At 41.4% G+C, this 19,827-nt stretch overlaps 1 long non-coding RNA gene across 1 annotated transcript; it reads left to right on the top strand.

Annotated features, from left to right (window-relative positions):
- Positions 1–13,776: 13,776 nt before the first annotated feature.
- LOC309563696 lies at positions 13,777–15,262 on the top strand. The gene is made up of 2 exons (XR_014225728.1): positions 13,777–13,883; positions 15,042–15,262. It is a non-coding gene; the product is annotated as an uncharacterized lncRNA (long non-coding RNA).
- Positions 15,263–19,827: the final 4,565 nt, after the last annotated feature.

The following is a 19,827-nucleotide window of genomic DNA, read 5'->3' on the forward strand; positions in this document are numbered from 1 at the left end:
TTGTTGCTCAGGACAATTCTGATTGTATTAGCGATGTGGGTAGACTTGGTGGAGTCGATTTGGAACTGAAAACTCTGAAAAATTGCAAAGTGTCGGAGCATGCGCGGTTGAGGTGAAAAACCTGAGAATTTGCAAAGTGTTTGGCCACATGCAGTTGAACCACAGAACTCTTTATTAAAAAAATTATATATATATATATATATATATATATATATATATATATATATATATATATGTACAGTATCTCACCTCACAAAAGTGAGTACACCCCTCACATTTTTGTAAATATTTTATTATATCTTTTCATGTGACAACACTGAAGAAATGACACTTTGCTACAATGTAAAGTAGTAAGTGTACAGCTTGTATAACAGTGTAAATTTGCTGTCCCCCTCAAAATAACTCAACACACAGCTATTAATGTCTAAACCGCTGGCAACAAAAGTGAGTACACCCCTAAGTGGAAATGTCCAAATTGGGCCCAAAGTGTCAATATTTTGTGTGGCCACCGTTATTTTCCAGCACTGCCTTAACCCTCTTAGGCGTGTAGTTCCCCAGAGCTTCACAGGTTGCCACTGGAGTCCTCTTTCACTTCTCCATGACAATATCACGGAGCTGGTCGATGTTAGAGACCTTGCGCTCCTCCACCTTCCGTTTGAGGATGCCCCACAGATGCTTAATAGGGTTTAGATCTGGGGACATGCTTGGCCAGCCCATCACCTTTACCCTCAGCTACTTTAGCAAGGCAGTGGTCATCTTGGAGGTGTGTTTGGGGTTGATATCATGTTGGAATACTACCCTGCGGCCCAGTCTCTGAAGGGAGGGGATCATGCTCTGCTGCAATTTGACACAGTACATGTTGGCATTCATGGTTCCCTTAATAAACTGTAGCTCCCCAGTGCCGAACCATGACACTCCCACCACCATGCTTGACTGTAGGCAAGACACACATTTCTTTGTATGCTTCACCTGGTTGCCACCACACACGCTTGACACCATCTGAACCAAATAGCTTTATCTTGGTCTTATCAGACCACAGGACATGGTTCCAGTAATCCATGTCCTTAGTCTGCTGGTCTTCAGCAAACTGTTTGCGGGCTTTCTTGTGCATTATCTTTAGAAGAGGCTTCCTTCTGGGACGACAGCCATGCAGACCCATTTGATGCAGTGTTCGGCGTATGGTCTGAGCACTGACAGACTGACCCCCCATCCCTTCAACCTCTGCAGCAATGCTGGCAGCACTCATATGTCTATTTCCCAAAGACAACCTCTGGATATGACACTGAGCACGTGCACTCAACTTCTTTGGTCGACCATGGCGAGGCCTTCTGAGTGGAACCTGTCCTGTTTAACCGCTGTATGGTCTTGACCACCATGCTGCAGCTCAGTTTCAGGGTCTTGGCAATCTTCTTATAGACTAGGCCATCTTTATGTAGCGTAACAATTCTTTTTTTCAGATGCTCTGAGAGTTCTTTGCCATGAGGTGCCATGTTGAACTTCCACTGACCAGTATGAGAGAGTGAGAGCGATAACACCAAATTTAACGCACCTGCTCCCCATTCACACCTGAGACCTTGTAACACTAGTGAGTCACATGACATCGGGGAGGGAAAATGGCTAATTGGGCCCAATTTGGACATTGTCACTTAGGGGTGTACTCACTTTTGTTGCCAGCGGTTTAGACATTAATGGCTGTGTGTTGAGTTATTTTGAGGGGACAGCAAATTTACACTGTTATACAAGCTGTACACTCACTACTTTACATTGTAGCAAAGTGTCATTTCTTCAGTGTTGTCACATAAAAGATATAATGAAATATTTACAAAAATGTCAGTGGTGTACTCACTTTTGTGAGATACTGTGTATGTATACTGTATATATATATATATATATATATATGTAGCAAGGTTTCCAGGCCTGTGGCCTGTTGTGGGTCTGCCATCAGTACCGGTACTCTCTCCAGCCCATGTGAGCTTTGACCCTGGGTGTGACAACTGAAGCAGCGACAACTCCGGCATCTTTGTTTGTGGTTTTTATTTGATTTAAAGGGGATGGGAGAAGAGAATGAGTGGGATACTCCTTGAGGCTTGAACTAATTACATGTGGGACTTTGCTCCTGAAAAATCCTTGACCCCAGCCTGCACCAGCCAACGCTCACTAACCCTGTAAATATCCTGTAGAACACAGAAGTGCTGAATCCTCGACTATTAGTCCAGAAGTACCAGGACTGAGAACTGTAGAACTCCTGACACTGTTATGCTGTAGAAGTCACTGAATACTGTCCCCCGCTTTGACTAGCTTGTGGTAGTATGAAGTAGAAGTCTGTATAGCTGTACTTGCAACTGACACACTCTGTACAGTTTAGGGCCCAACCGCAGGTGCCCCCTTTTACTTGAACTCTTCAGGGTCCACTGACTATGTACCAATGTTGGGGGTAACGAGTTACAATGTAACGCGTTACATTAACTACGTTACTTTTTTTGGTAACGTATTAACGTAACGCGTTATATCCGTAACATCGGTAACTATGTTACTTTACATGGCTTCAGTAACGCACTTTCCTGCGTTACTCAAGCCGACATCTCGCGCGGCCGAGGAGGAGGCGGGAGGACCGAGCAGAGCGGGGGATCGTTTGTGGCCGAGGACTCGAAGGAGGTGGGAGGACCGAGGAGAGCGGGGGCTGCGGAGGACTCGAAGGAGGCGGGAGGACAGAGGAGAGCGGGGCAGCGGAGGAATCAAAGGAGGCGGGAGGAGAGCGGGGCTGCGGAGGACTCGAAGGAGGCGGGAGAAGAGCGGGGCTGCGGAGGACTCGAAGGAGGCGGGAGGACAGAGGAGAGCGGGGGATCGTGTGTGGCCGAGGATTTGAAGGAGGCGGGAGGACCGAGGAGAGCAGGGGCTGCGGAGGACTCGGAGAAGGCGGGAGGACCGAGGAGAAGACGCCTGCCACTGCAGATAAGTGTACTGGTCACTCTAGCATTGAAAGGGTGCACACTGTGGTCAATCTGGGGCACGCTGTGGTCAATCTGGGGGCACACTGGTCACTCTGGCATTGAAAGGGTGCACACTGTGGTCAATCTGGGGCACGCTGTGGTCAATCTGGGTGCACACTGGTCACTCTGGCATTGAAAGGGTGCACACTGTGGTCAATCTGGAGGCACACTGGTCACTCTGGCATTGAAAGGGTGCACACTGTGGTCAATCTGGGGCACGCTGTGGTCAATCTGGGTGCACACTGGTCACTCTGGCATTGAAAGGGTGCACACTGTGGTCAATCTGGGGCACACTGTGGTCAATCTGGGGGCACACTGGTCACTCTGGCATTGAAAGGGTGCACACTGTGGTCAATCTGGGGCACGCTGTGGTCAATCTGGGGGCACACAGGTCACTCTGGCATTGAAAGGGTGCACACTGTGGTCACTCTGGGGCACACTGTGGTCAATCTGGGGGCAGGCTGTGGTCACTCTGGCATTCTGGCATTGAAAGGGGGCACACTGTGGTCAATCTGGGGGCACACTGGTCACTCTGGCATTGAATGGGTGCATGCTGTGGTCACTCTGGGGGCACACTGTGGTCAATCTGGGGGCATGCTGTGGTCACTCTGGGGTCACGCTGTGGTCAATCTGGGGGCACGCTGTGGTCAATCTGGGGGCACGCTGTGGTCAATCTGGGGGCACGATGTGGTCAATCTGGGGGCACGATGTGGTCAATCTGGGGGCACACTGTGGTCAATCTGGCATTGTAAGGGGGCACGCTGTGGTCACTCTGGCATTGAAAGGGGGCACGCTGTGGTCACTCTGGGGGCACGCTGTGGTCACTCTGGGGACACGCTGTGGTCAATCTGGGGGCACGCTGTGGTCACTCTGGGGCATACTGTGACTGTGGTCAATCTGGAGGTCACTCTGGTATTCTGGCATTGAAAGGGGGCACACTGGGGTCACTCTGGCATTGAAAGGGGGCACGCTGTGGTCATATATATATATATATATATATATATATATAAATATATATAATATATATATATATATATATATATAAATATATAATAATATATAATAAAATATAAATATATAAAATAATATATAATAATAATAAATAATAATAAAATAATAATAATAAAATATATATATAATAAAATAATATAAATATAATATATATATATAAATAAAACAATAAATATTGTATTTTTTTTTTGTGCACTACAAATAAATATGCGCATTGGAAATTGTTCATATTTTTTTTCAAAAGTAAAGTAAAGTAATAAGTAGTGAAGTTACTTTTCAAATGCAGTAACTAGTAAAATAATTTCATTACTATTTACAGAAGTAACTAGTAACTAGTTACAAGTTTTGAGTAACTACCCCAACACTGCTATGTACTCCCTCTGTAGCTTCAGGGTCCTCAACCTAGGTACCCCCTTTACCACTAGCTGGCACTGGATCCCAGAACCTCTTCCGGAGTGGTCCCCTCTAACTTCAGGCAGACCCCCAGGGGCAATCCTCAGTACTCACGACCTGTGTAGGCTTTCCTGGGACTGGACCCCTCTCTCTCTCCGCAGGCTCTCGGGACACCGGATCCCCTCAGCTCACTCAGCATGCTCTGGACACTCAGGCGACTCCCCGTGACATCCACCTTCCTCAAACAGGAGGAGAGACAGCAGCACTCTCCTTCCTGGGACTCTGCTCCCACCAAAGACATTGTGTCATGTGCCACCCCCAAATTTATACCCACTCCCAGAATCCTTTGCAGCACAATCTGCCTCCTGGGGTAGTTACAAGCCTGGATGTGTCCCCTGATTGGGTTTCCTTCACTGCCCAATCAGAAGCCTCTCACAGGAGCCAGTGGGGAGACTCCCCCTTCAGCAGGCACACCTGGAAACCATGATACCCTAACAATTAATCACAGCCCTGCTGTTAGGCAGACAAGGCCCACTATATATTTACCTAGCACCTACCTGTAGGGTGCTACATATATAAAAAGATAGATATATGTATGTTTGAAATAATATATTTCCTCTTACGTCCTCTGACTGACGCAGCCACTTCATAGTTTCCTCACAAATGGGTAATGCGCCACCTACAGGAGTAGACTAGGCAGTGAAACTATTTAGAAAAACTTTTCACTAGACACACCCTTAGGGGCTGTCCCCTTAGACATTACCCCTAGACACATCCAGCTTACTGATGGTAAATGGTGGTTATTAATCAGCGCTGACCAATTAAATATAAAGATATTCCTAGTAACCCCAATTAATTACTTTGCAGTAAGATAAGGGGACCAATGGCTGCTAACATAAAGTGTATTCACCTAACACCATAAAGTAGTCAAAAATAAAACATGTAGCACCAAAGGATATACTCTATGCACTAAAGTCAAGTGTGATATCAGTGAATAAATATCAAGTGAATAATTGCATCAATCAAAAATAAATAAATAAATTGTTATCACAATAAAGTGCTTGTGCTAATAAATTATGTGATAATTAAATAAGCCAGATGATAGACAATGATAAAAGGTATAGTTCCAATGAATCCTTATATCACAAAAATAAATAAATAAATAAATGTCACAATAAAGTGCCCGTGCTAATAAATTATGTGACACTAACATACACAAGTGGAAAAAAATTAATTAATGTGCAAAGTCCATAAGGAAGAGTGAATAATCTCTTCTGTGCTGTGCTGATATCAGGTATTCAAGTGCTGGTGCTTCAATGTGATAAAGTGACTTGGTGCATTAATAGAAATGCTGGCCGCTCACCTCCCTTTTTGGCTCACAAATTATATAATGTGTGCCCAGAGGGGGACACCGGATGTGGATCTGTTTGCGTCTCGACTCTACAGGACGGTGGACAGGTTCGTGGCCAGGCCCTCGAGATCCTCTGGCAGATGCCACAGCCACGTTGGTGGTGCCTTGGAACCGGTATTGGCTGATTTATATCTTTCCCCCGATTCAATTGTTGTCCAAGTTCCTCCGCAGATTGTGAGTTGCACCCTTCTTACTGTTGATTAGTATTGTAAGTCTTTTTTGCATTGTTTTTGTTTTTAACTGTGAATGTCGTTTTTGTTTGAGAAAAATAGGACATGGTATAATGCAGGGATCCTCAAACTACGGCCCTCCAGCTGTTGCGGAACTACACATCCCATGAGGCATTGTAAAACTCCGACATTCACAGACATGACTAGGCATGATGGGAATTGTAGTTCCCGAACAACTGGAGGGCCATAGTTTAAAGACCCCTGGTATAATGGAACCTCTTTAATATGTTTGGGACTCCATTCAAATAGCTGGCCTGGACAAAAGTTTAGAGGTTTTGAATAAAATTATTTGACTCAACGATGATAAGAAAGAATGTCCTGATAAATCATTGTTCCTAATTATCGTATGAACATTTAAATGAAACCATGTATGGCCAGTTCTACTTCTGCAAGTTAAAATCTGGGTTTGGAGAGACATTTGGTGAACAGAAATACATTTTTCTCCTTTGTGGCTATTTAGGATATGTAAATTAAAGCTTTTGTGCTTAAAATATAGCTTTAATATCGATTTATAAACTTGTGGCTGTAATTCTATACAAGATGACCATGAAAAAGTTTAGCCTTTAGGCATGTAATTATTTTCAAAAATTTAACAAGTTTTGCAATTAAGAGTACTTTGCATGATCACATTAAAAATCTCCTTGCATAAAGTATATGCAATTTTTACTGAATATTGCTTTGCTCTACATTTGCTTCCTGTTTTCAGGTCTAGCTATGACTTTCATTCACCTTGGAGAAATACAATTTGAAGATGCTGGATTTTAGTAGATTCAGGTTGTAGTACACATGTTTATTTCATTTGTCCCTCACAGCATAAGATTTAGGGATTAGTGGTCAATTTCAAAGATTTCTTTTTAAAGAATACATTTTTATTAAACATTTTTCATGGAATACACTTGGAGAGCACACACAAAATAAAGATGACAAACACAACCAAGTACAACATTGCCTCAAAAAAAAAAAAAAAAATCAATGAGTTTAGTACTTTACATCTGATGTTACAGCCTAACTAAATTGTTAGCACTTGTGTTTAAACCACCTAAAGTAGTTTGTTTGCCAAAGGAGTATAATCCATGCAAGCCAGTGCATCCCGGGAACCAATGAACGACCCAAAGCAAAAATAAAAAGAAAGGTCATTTAGAGAGAAACATGAGAAGGAAGAAAGAAAGTCACAGTAGAAAGAAAGAAGAGGGAAAGAAAAAAATAAAAAGGGGAGGGGTAAAAATCTATCATTTTTTTCTGTGCCGTCATTTTTCTCTTCTGTGGAAAGAGGGTGTGATTTTGTTTTTGTGCTTTCACATTTTTCTTTTATTGCTAACTATAATCGGGCCAACCTGTTAAATAAACAGTGTGTATTGTAGCAATATATTGTCCCTGAACCCACAACAATTGACATAACCATTTCTTTGGAAGTAAGTTTGTATATAAATACCACAGTAAAATACTCAGACAAGTAATTTTCAGACAATGGTATACAGAAGCAGCTAAAGATGGTGAGTTGGTGCTTATTATTTTTCGTTTTAATATCCATTCCCGTTAAGGCCCCTTTCACACAGGCGGACTGTTCAGATCCGCCTGTCTGTTTTTTTTGTCGGATCTAAACGGATGCCCCATGCATCTCTATGGGGCATCAGATGTCAGCGGAGACATGTCCCCTGACATCCGATCCGAGCCGTCAAATCTGGACAGATGGAAACCCTATTTTCCATCCGTCCAGCGGATCGGATGGGATCGGATGAGAACGGACAGACGGTCCGTTCCCATCCGATTCCCCCATAGAGAATAGCAGGGACCTGACAGCTTTGCCATCCACCAGCTCAGCAAGGGATTGGCGGATCGATCCCTCGCTGAGAAAATAGGAGTCTGCCGACAGACTCCCCTGTGTGAAAGGGGCCTAAGAATGCAAGTAGATAATTGTAGATGGTAGGTTTGGCAAAATCATCTTTCTACCAGAGCTGCCCCCCACTGCATACTGTACAAGCTTGCCATAGGTTGTCCATCCTAAGATGGATAAAAAGAATGTGTGATTGGAGAATGCTTTCTAATTAGCTTCTTAATTATTAAAAATATCTTAATTATTATCGCATTTTAGCCCCATTGCATTCAGTGTTCTAAAATTACCCCTGTGCCTACAAATAATAATAGATATAGGGTCTGCAAGTTCTTTTTTCAGCTTTTAATTTGATACATTTATTAAGTTCCAAGCCTTCATTTAGGACGGATCTATACATATGCTGCATTTCCTGGTTATGGTATTGTCTATAGAGCATAATAAGCTAACCGTACATTGTGAAAACAGTGTTGGTGTTGCGCTGTTATAAAACCATGTGATCACTGATAAAAGTAAATACTCAAGTACATAAAAAATTCCAATAAAAAACAATAATCACAATCTACAAAATAGTTAGTGCCAGAAGATTGTGAACTATAGCACTAATACGTGCTTATAACAATAAAGTGGCTAGTATCCAAAAGTTTTGTGACATGACAATGGTGACAAACAGACAATTAGTGATCGACCTATATCGTTTTTTTATTGCTGATACCAATATTTTGGTCATCGCATATCGGTATCGGCCGATATTGGCCGATATTTTAGTACATTAAAAAAATGTTTTAATTTTTTAAATAAATTTTTTTTTAAAGGTACTTTTGTGGAGGGATCTGGGGGTCTAAAAGACCCCAAACCCCTCCTCTGCAAGTTTGGCTGTTTTGAATGCTGTCATCTTTTTAAATTTGGCGCAGAGTACCTGGAAGTGATGTCATGACATCACTCCGGGTTTTTACATGGAGACCCGATCAGAGCCAAATGCGGCTTTGATCGGGTCTTCTCTTCGGCGGCCATGCAGGATGGTGGGGCGGGAGACCGGGGCGAGCCGCGGAAGACGGCGGGAGGGGGGGGTGCTTCTCAGCCGCATCGGTTGTCATTACAAGACAGCCGACCATCCGCTATGAACGCCGGTACCGGGGTGATGCCTCTAGCTGCAGGCATCACTCCGTTACATGCACTTTCCTGAAGTATCGGCAATATTGGTAACCTCAGGGGCCGATTCCGATATATCGGAAAAAGTGCATATCGGCCCTCGATATATCGACTTTGCCGATAATTGGTCGATCCCAAGAAACAATCAATTAAAAGTCCATGAGGCCTGTTTTCATTTATCATTTATTGGTCGAGGTTCAGCTAATTCGGTGTTTACGGCAGATATTTTATTTACCACTTTAAGTGATAGCGCAGGAGCACACAGTTCACAGTCTTAACTCTACATTGTATTTAATTCCATTTCAGAAGTATCTCGTGGCTGCTATACTTTGTGTGGGATTCATTCTCGCTGTATGTGATGCATTCTGCTTTGATGAACCTCCTCCAGAGCTAACATTTGGTCAGAAACACTTAAAGGGAAAGTCATATAACACTCATATAGTTTAAGACAAAGGTTATTGTAAAATGTAAAAGATTCCCATTTCTCATTTTTAGTCCCTAACACCCTAGCTTTAAGTAAAACTATAGGCAAAACTTTTTTTTTTCATTTTGGGTACAGTTAAGCTGGCTACACACTCTACCATTTTTATACAATTTTCTTGTAAAACTTTCTTTTGGATTTACCAAAACCATATAATATGAGGTCAGACCTAAAAACTTTCAAATAGTATGCAATCAGACAGACCCTTGCACTACATAGTTGAAGGTAAATTTAAAGGAAACTGTATATAACAAAACTGTATAATGTGTATCCCGATTAAGGGAAGGTTATAACCCCTGTTAGATTTTTTTTCACTGCCTGTGTCACATTGTGGAAATTATCCTTCACTGTCCAATAGCCAAATTGGAAGTGAGATGAAATCCCTACAAATTAAGAGAATCCCTTGGGACTCCCAGGTCACCAGAACTAGTATCCCCATTGGAAGATTTCCCCTCTATTACTTCCCTGGGGACAACCCAAAATTTGGGATTTTCTTTTTACTTTCAATAATAATGGTAAGCAGGACAAATCAAAAAGTTTGAATCTCCTTAATGGGGACACAGACAGCAGTAAAAATTGTCAGGTGTTCTAATTCCTTTCCCCGCTATCACATCTAAAACTAAAAACACATTTTTGGTTTGAATTCCGAACAAATTTTCTTTTGAAAATCAGAAATTTTGTGTGTTTTGTGATCTGATGGTGCCCATTGATTTCAATATTCAACCAACCAAGCCTTCAATCTCACCTCATGTTGCTACAGAAAATAATTTCCGTGTCCGGGAATCTTCTTTTCTTTCTGGGAATTTTTTTCCGTTCCAGGAATTTTCTTTTCTTGTGCTAATGCGCATTTATTTTCGATTTTACTACTTACACGATTCTCTCATCATTGATTAGAAAATCAGCCATTGCTGTCGCCCACTAATGGTGCAAATTGAGAAAGAAAATTCTATTTTCCATGTATGGCTGGCCTTACTTATACTTTAACATGGTGGAGCAGCACATCTTCCAACAGAATAATCACTAGGGATGGAATCTTATGAATTTCCAATGATAGATATTGTTAGCACAGCAAAATACCATTCCCCATAGATCAATATCCTTTATTTGATCTTTTGATATTCTGTAATTTAAAAATAAAGGCTTAACAATGTATAACTCATAGAGTATACTGTATATTACAATGTTATAACAATTAACACAGAAGATAAGTCTCACTAAAGAATTTAAGAGTCTGAGCATGCCTTAACCTTGGGATATGGAAGAGTTTTTTAAAAATAGTCTCTCTAGGACCATAATGGTTGTAATATCTTCCTGCGGGCTCTAAACATTGACACATGAGTGCTTCAGAGAGAACATATTTAAATAACTGTATGAAATTTATGTGGGTTTAAAACCTTTTGCCAAATCTTAACAATCCTTCACACAATAGAAACTCAAGAGTCACAAACTCTACTTTGATTCTAAACAATATACAATCTGAGTTCTGAAATTCAATAATTGGTCATATTCTTGGGGCGGAGTGACTAATTGGGGGTATGCTCCACATTCCTTTACCTGACCCCTGAAGCAGAGGAGTATTTTTTTCCCTTTTATTATATTTAACTGTTTAACTTGTGTGTATAGTTTTGTAGCCTACTATAAGTTTCTATGTATTGACCAGATACCTGGGATATCAAAAAATAAAATTAATAAGTCAATTTTTTGAGTGCTGTAACTAGTTTGGCATTATTATATTTTTTGCACAAATGTAAAAATCTTAATTTTTGGCAATAAAATTACTTAAACATTATAAGTTATCTGAAAACAATATATATTATCTGAAAGCATAGGCTCTGTAGAGAAAAAAAGATGATAGTTGCAATTTTTCATATCACATGATATTTGCACAAATGTTTATTAAACAGAAATTTTCAAGAAAAAAATGTAATAAAATGAATTTTAGTGCAGGCACAGACAATATAATATCCGTTTTTCTTTTGTCAAATATAAAAGATGAGGTTACATCAACTAAATAGAGACCAAATATGCCAAGTCCTCAAGTTTGCGTGCACCCATGATATCGTAAAAATATCCCCTACCCAAAAATCTCCATGGGTGAGGCTTAAAAGCTACAGCTCATCAGCACAGAGTCAATGAGGAGCTCTTGTGCTAGAATTATTGCTCTCACTCTGAGCTTTAGGATTTTTTTTTTGTCAAAGCTCCTGAACTCAATTTCATAAAAGCCTATGGGGTTAATTTACTAAAGTCAAATCCACTGAGCACTATAAGTGCACTTGGAAGTGCACTTAGAAGTGCAGTCACTGTAGATTTGAGGATAAGATCTGAAATGAGGGGAAGTTCTGCTAATTACTATCATTCCATTATGTGCAAACAAAAATTTTTTTTTTTTGTCCTTGCATGTCCCCCTCAGATCTACAGCGAGTGCACTTCCAAGTACACTTGCAGTGCATGGTGGATTTTAGTAAATAACCTTTTATGTGTCAATGTACATATAGGCTTTTAGGTTAGTTTAGGAGATGCTGCAATTAGGGGAGGATCAAGATAGGAACATTTAGGATAGCAACGTTTGGACCGCTGCCCACAAAACTGTTTCCTGTGGCTATGTGTATATGAAGCCTAAATGTGGTGGCTACATTAGTTTTGATTTTGTAGTCTTCTTTTTAGTTGGTGATCTGACTAGTAACACAGTTTCTGTTTCAGGGTGGCTCCACTCTATGGAGGAGCAATGGTGACACCCTTGGACAACAGCATTGTTATTGGAGAGGGTTAAAGGGAGAGGGTTAGAGGGTTGTATTAGATGTACTGGCAGATTTAGATGGACGTGACTAACAAATTCAAACTGAAAGTAGAACTATAGGCAAAATTTTATTTATTTTTTTGGATAGAGTTAGGGAGGGTTATAAACCTGTAAGGTTTATTTTTGCCATCTTCATCCTATTGGGGAGATTTCAGTCCCATAGCCAAACAGGAAGTGATAGAAAATTACTGCAAATTAAGCACATTTCTTGTGGACCCCCTCATCACCAGAACTAATGTTCTCATTGGAATATTTTTCCTCTATTACTTTTCTGGGGACAACCCAACATTTGGGATTTTCTTTTTGTAGCCGGGTCTGGACTACCATGTTTGTGTACAGACTTATCTTTTGTTGTTTGGAATCATTCTTGTTCCCCTTTAATGTTGGACTCAGATGGGATTGTCATCTTGCAAGATGAAGATTGGCATTGTGGAAGCTGTAGTCTTTTACAGAGTGCTGATCATAAGCTTGGATTGCTCAGGAAACTACCTTCCCAGGAAGCAAAGAGGGAGTGGAGCATCATGGGAGGAGTTATAAAACTATCTGCTGCACAGATTCGAACTCTCTTGTTTTTTCTACAATGGTACATAAAGACACACACTGGACATTATAGAGACCATTTACAGGGCAGATTAAATGATTTTACAAGAAGTTTAACTAGGGTTTATTTTGGGGAATGCGGAGATGCTGACTCCAGAGCTGACAGGAAGGCAGAGGGGGAGAGGAGACAGGGGACAAATAAGACATCCCCCGAAAATAAGACCTAATCAGTTTTTTATAGCCAAAATTAATATAAGACTCAATCTTATTTTTGGGGAAACATGGTAATCCATCTCCGCTCTGTCAAAACAAACAGAAAAAAAAGTTTTGCCTTATACTTCAACTCCAGCTAACACTTTTTTGAAAAGTTACACCAGCAGTTATTTTACCTTTATTGAGAAAGGTTTTAATACATGAATAAAAGTTGACCATTGTATGCACCACTGTCTGTGTTAAATGGTTTGTCTCAACATTGTAATTGCCACTTTTGCTGCACAGCATGGTCTGTTAATAGATCAGCAAAAAAAGAAAAAAAAAAAAAGCATAAAAAAAAAAAGAAAGAAAATGCAGCTGCCACATTTCAGCATAGGTAAACTGCATTACTGTATATTACATTTTTGCTTTTAGGTATTCTTTAATCTTCATAGACATCTATCTTGCAGCAAACACTGCAGAACTAGGTGTAGTTCTATATTTAGATAAAGAACACGGAATTTATGACCTCATCCTTCCTGCAGAAGCTTCCATTTTACACTAATTTATAAAATATGAGTAGCTCATTGGAAATGAGATGTTTATAATACTTTCAGAACAGAAACAAGGAGGCTGCAATAAAGTTGACAGAAACCTTGTAATTTATAAGTAGATTTATATTTGTTTCTTTGTTTTTTCTTTTAAACAACTCTGAAATGTCATTTTAAATTATATACTTATGTTTGCAGGATGTGTTTATCAAGGCAAGCTACATAAGCTTGGCAGTTTTTGGGTAACGGAGGATTGTTGGGAATGCTCATGTGGTTCCGATGGCTCCCTGGGTTGCTGTGATAAGTAAGCATTATTTTAGTTTTATTTGGTCAATCCCTATTGAATTTCAAATATATTTTGATATTATACAAAATGTGCTTTCTAAAATGCAAACCAACTGTAAGGCTTTATTTCAGCATGCATTGTTCAGTGCTGGCGCTATGCCCATTAGGACTTCATGTGCCACCATCGGTTGTTGCTAGCATTGCATGAACTCTCTTTATGACATCACTAATAAAGTTGTTCTACATACTATAGTAACATAAGTTTTTTTTATTTATCACAAGAGGAGGCTTTGTCACTGGTGACCAATGAAAGTCCCAAACCTACTGCAATGTCTTTTTCCAGAAAATGAGTAGCACATTGCAAAACACAGTCCCAATATTTTTTATTTTCTCTGCTTTTATATACTTTATGAAGTGTATTGTTTCTGGTGGTTAGAATAGAATACAGGACATAGATTTCTGTGATGGTTGAATGAATTATATTTCTGCAAGAACTGACTGTAATGGTCAATGCACTATGCAATGCTCAATACCACATTTAGTTAAGTATAAAGGAGTGCATCTGTTGGTCAGAGTAATACAAAGTATTGTTAGCCCTGTGATCAGAATAATATAAAGAAGACAATCACTGGGAAAGGTAAGCCAGAGAGTGAGATAGGTAGGTATGGGGGAGGGGAGGAGGCGGAGGAAGAGGTTGAGATAAAGAGGGGAAGAAAGACGAGAAGGAGAGGAAAAAGAGAGAGAAAATAATAAAATAAGAGGGAGGCCTAATGGTTATAGGGAAGCTGGGGTGACCAAGGTTGGACCCCATATTCTAGTCTAGTTTGACAGCTAGGTCCTCTCTGTATCAGGAATGCTGACAATGGTTTCTGTATAAATGAAGTCTGCAAACAGCGGCTAGTGCTTAGTTTCACACTCAGCTATCAGTTCACACTGCCGTTAGAAGATGAACGTCTTTATCAAACCCTAACATAGGTCTTCTGTTACATCTCACGGTGATTCTAACAACATCCACTGCTCAAGCCCTGAAGAAGGGGGCCTTTCCCCCAAAATGTGTTGGCTGTATTTGATGCTCCTAAACAAAAATTGTTTCAAAGAAACGTTTAAGTAATATGAGCTTATATATGGTTTGCACCCTTGCTCTTTTTTAATGAGTCTTGCTTTATTATGATAATAGGCTCGACTTACGCGAGGACTATGACACAAGCAGATGTGAATATATCGAAGATAGGAACACATGCACCGGTAGACTCGTTTCCAAGGAGGATCCTACACAGGATTGTTAAGCCTGTGGTCTACTTTAATACTTCCACCATCAACAGAGCACGAGGCTGCACAAGATAATGTACAGAAATACATACTGTATGTGGAATAAGAATAAATGGTGACACTGTCTAAGTGATTGTCTTGATCTTGTCTTTTTCTAATGTAAAGTAAAGTCAACAGATGCTGCAAAAAATCCCAGTATAAAGACAGGAGGAGGGGGGCAGTGAGGCAGGCCATAGATGGTGCGATTCTTTTTGCCTGCAACTACGGGTTGCAGGAAAGAAATTTGCTCAATTCTTGACTGTCTGTGTTGATGGGGGAAATCCTCCCGCCGAGCCATTGTGTCCTCCTGGCGATTATTGCTATAGCCGCTGGCATAACTACATGTAAAAATCTGACATGCTGGTTGTGCCCAAGTCGATTCAGCCTGCCCATTAATGGTTCGAATCATCTATGGCCAGCTTTAGCAGTAAGCTATGCTGCAAATGTAAGGAATAAATTTTCTCTATTCAGGGCTCCACAATAGCCTTTGCATCATTCCATCATTCAATCGTCTTTCTTTCATTAAACCATTCCATCTTTGTGTAATTTTTTTTATTTGTTTAATTGTGTTCATATATCACTGATTACCATTTATAGGTCCCAGAACAAAAATTAATTCCATGATAAGCTTGTAACTCCTTAACAGCTCTTGTGCAGGTGAAACAGTAATTATTGCCTTTTTATACCCCAGGGGAGGAGTGTATTTAAACCCAAGAACAAAAATTGCAGCTTACCAGTTCCTGGGTGGCTGCATGAGTTTTTCTTTTGGAATTTTTCATGGGTATCTTGCCATAACAACCTTCCTGTTCTGGGATGACAATACTCACTCACTGCAGTATATCTCTGAAGAAGCACCATAAGACAGTACAGCCGGAAACCTCCTGCTCAGCAGATGCCCGGGCCCCCCTTTGAACTGATGGGGCTCAGGCCCAGTACAGGAGGGCTGGCTGTACTGCCTTATCAGCAGTCAGGGATGTGGTTGGTCGAGAGTGGTGGATTCTCTATATAGGGTAAATCATTCCTGAATCCTGACACTTAAGTTGGGTACACATGGGCCGAAAACAGTCGGTTCATCAGAGAGCATTGGTCACTGTGTTCTAGCGGGGTGAGGCTGAAAGACCCAGAGGACCCAGTCCCCCTGTCAGAACTCAATAGCTCAGTGGGGAAATCGCCGCACTAACATCTGATGAGTGAAATCCATAGCCCTGCCTTCCGTCCCTTTGCAGAGAAAGAGCTCTCAGAAACCAGTAACCTTCAGGGTAAGCACATTTATGTGAATGAAGGGGCTAACCAAATTCTCCAGAGTGAAAGGGTGGGGCAAGCAACACTGTCCACACCAAATTACAAGGAAGGCTAGATCACCCACACCCCCCAGGAGCTCAATCTCTGTTCGAGACATCCAACAGAACCATAACATCTCACTCCTAGACCCTGGTCACCACCAAATTGTGTGGTTAAACCCAAGTCTGTGAGTCTCAGCTCATAACTCAGCTTGGCGATTAAATTAAGAACTCAGGTCCACAAAAACGTGGCTAAACCCAAATCTCGAGTTACAATAAAAGCTCATAAACTCGTCCTGTGTATGTAAAACTTACCATTTACTGAAGCTGCAGGGCCACTGAGGAGATTCAACATTGCTTTAAACTTTTTCTTCCCACTAGGAATTAAAAAGGAGATCATAAAATGAATGATGGGGTCAATTCCATGGAAAGTGGTTGCTTCCTGGATCACTTCCCCCCTAGAAAAGTGTGCATATCATGAAATGACTAAATCTGCATACTTGTTCGGGGTTAAAGAGCAACAGCATGACAGCAAACTTGTCATACATCTAAACATTCCATATAGATAAAAAATACATTTTTCAATACACCTTAACACTCGGGTGAATGTACCCCAAATATCAGCTATTTATGTACATTTGCATGCTATTGCAGGTCAAGAGAATGCACTTTGGTCCAATATTGTGCTGGCCTGCAGCCACCACAGGCCCATTTTACATCAGTGTCCTCAGCCCCCTTTAAAATTCCTACCTTACACAGCAGGGCAGAAGGCGCAGCTGGTCTGCACTGATGGTGGGAGCTACAACATTTTTCATGTTAACAAATGAGTGATTGGGTTATCAGGATGTGGGGTGATCCCAGCAACAAATCACCCATTTCTTAACATAAGTTGTTAAAGTTAAGTAGCTCCCACCATACATCCAGACCTGCTGCTACTTCCATCCTGCTGCGAAAGGTAGGACTGACAAGTTAGCTGAGGACACAGATGTGAAAGGGTGAGGAGTAGGCAACTACATAGCAAATGAGGTTTAATGTTGAAAAATGTAAAGTGATTCACTTGGGGGCAAAAAAACGCAAACTACTCACTAGGAGGAGAACCTCTGGGGAAATCAAGGATGGAGAAAGATCTGGGGGTCCGCGTATTAGACAGACTGAAAAACAGTAGGCAATGTCAAGCTGCAGCAAGCAAAGCCAGCAGACTATTAGGTTGAATAAAAAAGGGAATTTACTCCAGAGATAAAACTATAATCCTGCCACTTTATAAAACCCTTGTTCAGGCCACATCTAGAGTATCCATCCAGTTCTGGTCAGTAGTCCTCAGGAAGGATGTGCTGGAGCTGGAGAGAGTCCAGAGAAGGGCAACTAAATTAATAAGCGGACTGGAGGGCAAATTATCAGGGATGGGCTGAACACCCCCATTCGGTTCGCAGCAGAACTCCCGAACAGGGGAAATTTTCTAACCTGAACATTGAGCCCCATTGAAGTCTATAGGAACTGAACAGAAAAAATCAAAAGTGCCCATTTTGAAGTCTTCTAGGCGAGTAATTGGCCATAATAGTGGTATGGGGGTCTGGGTACTGCCCTGGGGGATATGTATGAATAACATTTAAAAAAAAAAAAAAGATTTGTCAGGAGCAGTGATTGTAATGATGCTTAAAGTCCAAGAATGAAAAAGTTCCTTTAAATATAGTGCCCAGGGGGGCCCCTTAATGTGCCTGCTAAGTGACCCATTTGTAGCATATATAGAACATGCTACAGCAAAAATTACATTTAAAATGACTCGCGGTTACAATTGCGGACACCCAGCTATTAACCACTTGCCTACAGTGCACTTTCACCCCCTTCCTGCCCAGGCCAATTTTCAGCTTTCAGCGCTCTCAGATTTTGAAAGACAATTGCGCAGTCATGCTACTCTGTACCCATATGAAATTTTTATAATTTTTTTCACACAAAGAGAGCTTTCTTTTGGTGGTATTTAATCACCTCTGGGTTTTTAATTTCTAACAAAAAAAAAAAAGAAAGAAAAAAAAGAACATTTTGAAAAAAAATTTTTTCTCCTTCACTGATGTGCGCTGATGAGGTGGCACTTATGGGCACTGATGAGGTGGCACTTATGGGCACTGATGAGGAGGTAATAATATGCCGCACTGATGGGCACTGATGGGCGGCACTGATTAGCACTGATAGGCCTCACTTATGGGCACTAAAGGGTGGCACTAATGGGCACTGAGAGGCGGCACTGATGGGCAGAACTGATGGGCACTGACAGACGACACTGATGGACACTGACAGGCAGCACTGATGGACACTGATGGGTGGAACTGATGGGCACTGACAGGTGGCACTGATGAGCACTAATGGGCGGCACTGATGAGCACTAATGGGCAGCACCATCATTGCCCACAATCAGTGCCCATAATGCTGCCAGTCAGTGCCCATCAGTGCCTAGATGAGCTGGCACTGATGGGCACTGACTGGCAGCATTATGGGCACTGATGGTGGGCACTGATTGTGGGCACTGATGGTGGGCACTTTGGGCACTGATGGTGGGCAATAATTGGCACTTTATTTACATTTTGTGTAATCAGGGCACTGATGATCAGTGTCCTGATTACTTGTACTTGTCTCCTCTATGAGGAGGAGCAGCTGATCGGCTCTCCTCGCCTCGCACTCTGACAGTGTGAGCCGAGGAGAGCCGAATAACGGCACTTCCTCATTTACATGTGACCGACTGTGATTGGACTCAGCCAATCACATGGGTAAAGAGTCAGGTCATTGACTCTTTACCGAGATCGGGGTTGTACCGTGTCCTAGCAACACAGCTATGAGAGATCAACTTGGGGACAAGGTGCTTTGGGGTCGGGGGGGGGGGGGCAGAGGGCATGTGGCCTGGTATAGTTCTGATAAAGGGTCTGGTATAGATTTTTTTTTTGGAAAAGGAGAGGGCCCACACAGTTTTTTTTTTTTTTAATTTTGGCATGGAGTTTCCCCTCAAAATTTATACCCCAGACCTAAGGGACCCCTCACTGTTTTTTTTTTTTCAAAAAATTTTTCATTTAGATTTTGCATTGAAATTTGACCTCTAAGAACATGTTCCTTGTCACAAATTGGATCAATTAAGATGGTGATCCGACTTGGATGTAACTTTTACATTATATTTTATTGGCTGAGTTGAATCAAAGTAGTGCAGGAACCTTGACACAAGTCGGATCAGTTAAGACGGCTCTCATAGGGAAGCATTGATTTTGAAATCAAAGTCGGAGCGCATGTCGCACCAGTGTGAACTGGGCCCAAAAGGGGATTACCTCTCAAATTGAAGAGATTTCCTAATGCAATACAGACAAAAATATAATAAAGATAGAAAAACGATTAGGG

The sequence above is a fragment of the Pelophylax lessonae genome (assembly GCF_965119305.1).
Source record: "Pelophylax lessonae genome assembly, chromosome: 9".
NCBI lineage: Eukaryota > Metazoa > Chordata > Amphibia > Anura > Ranidae > Pelophylax > Pelophylax lessonae.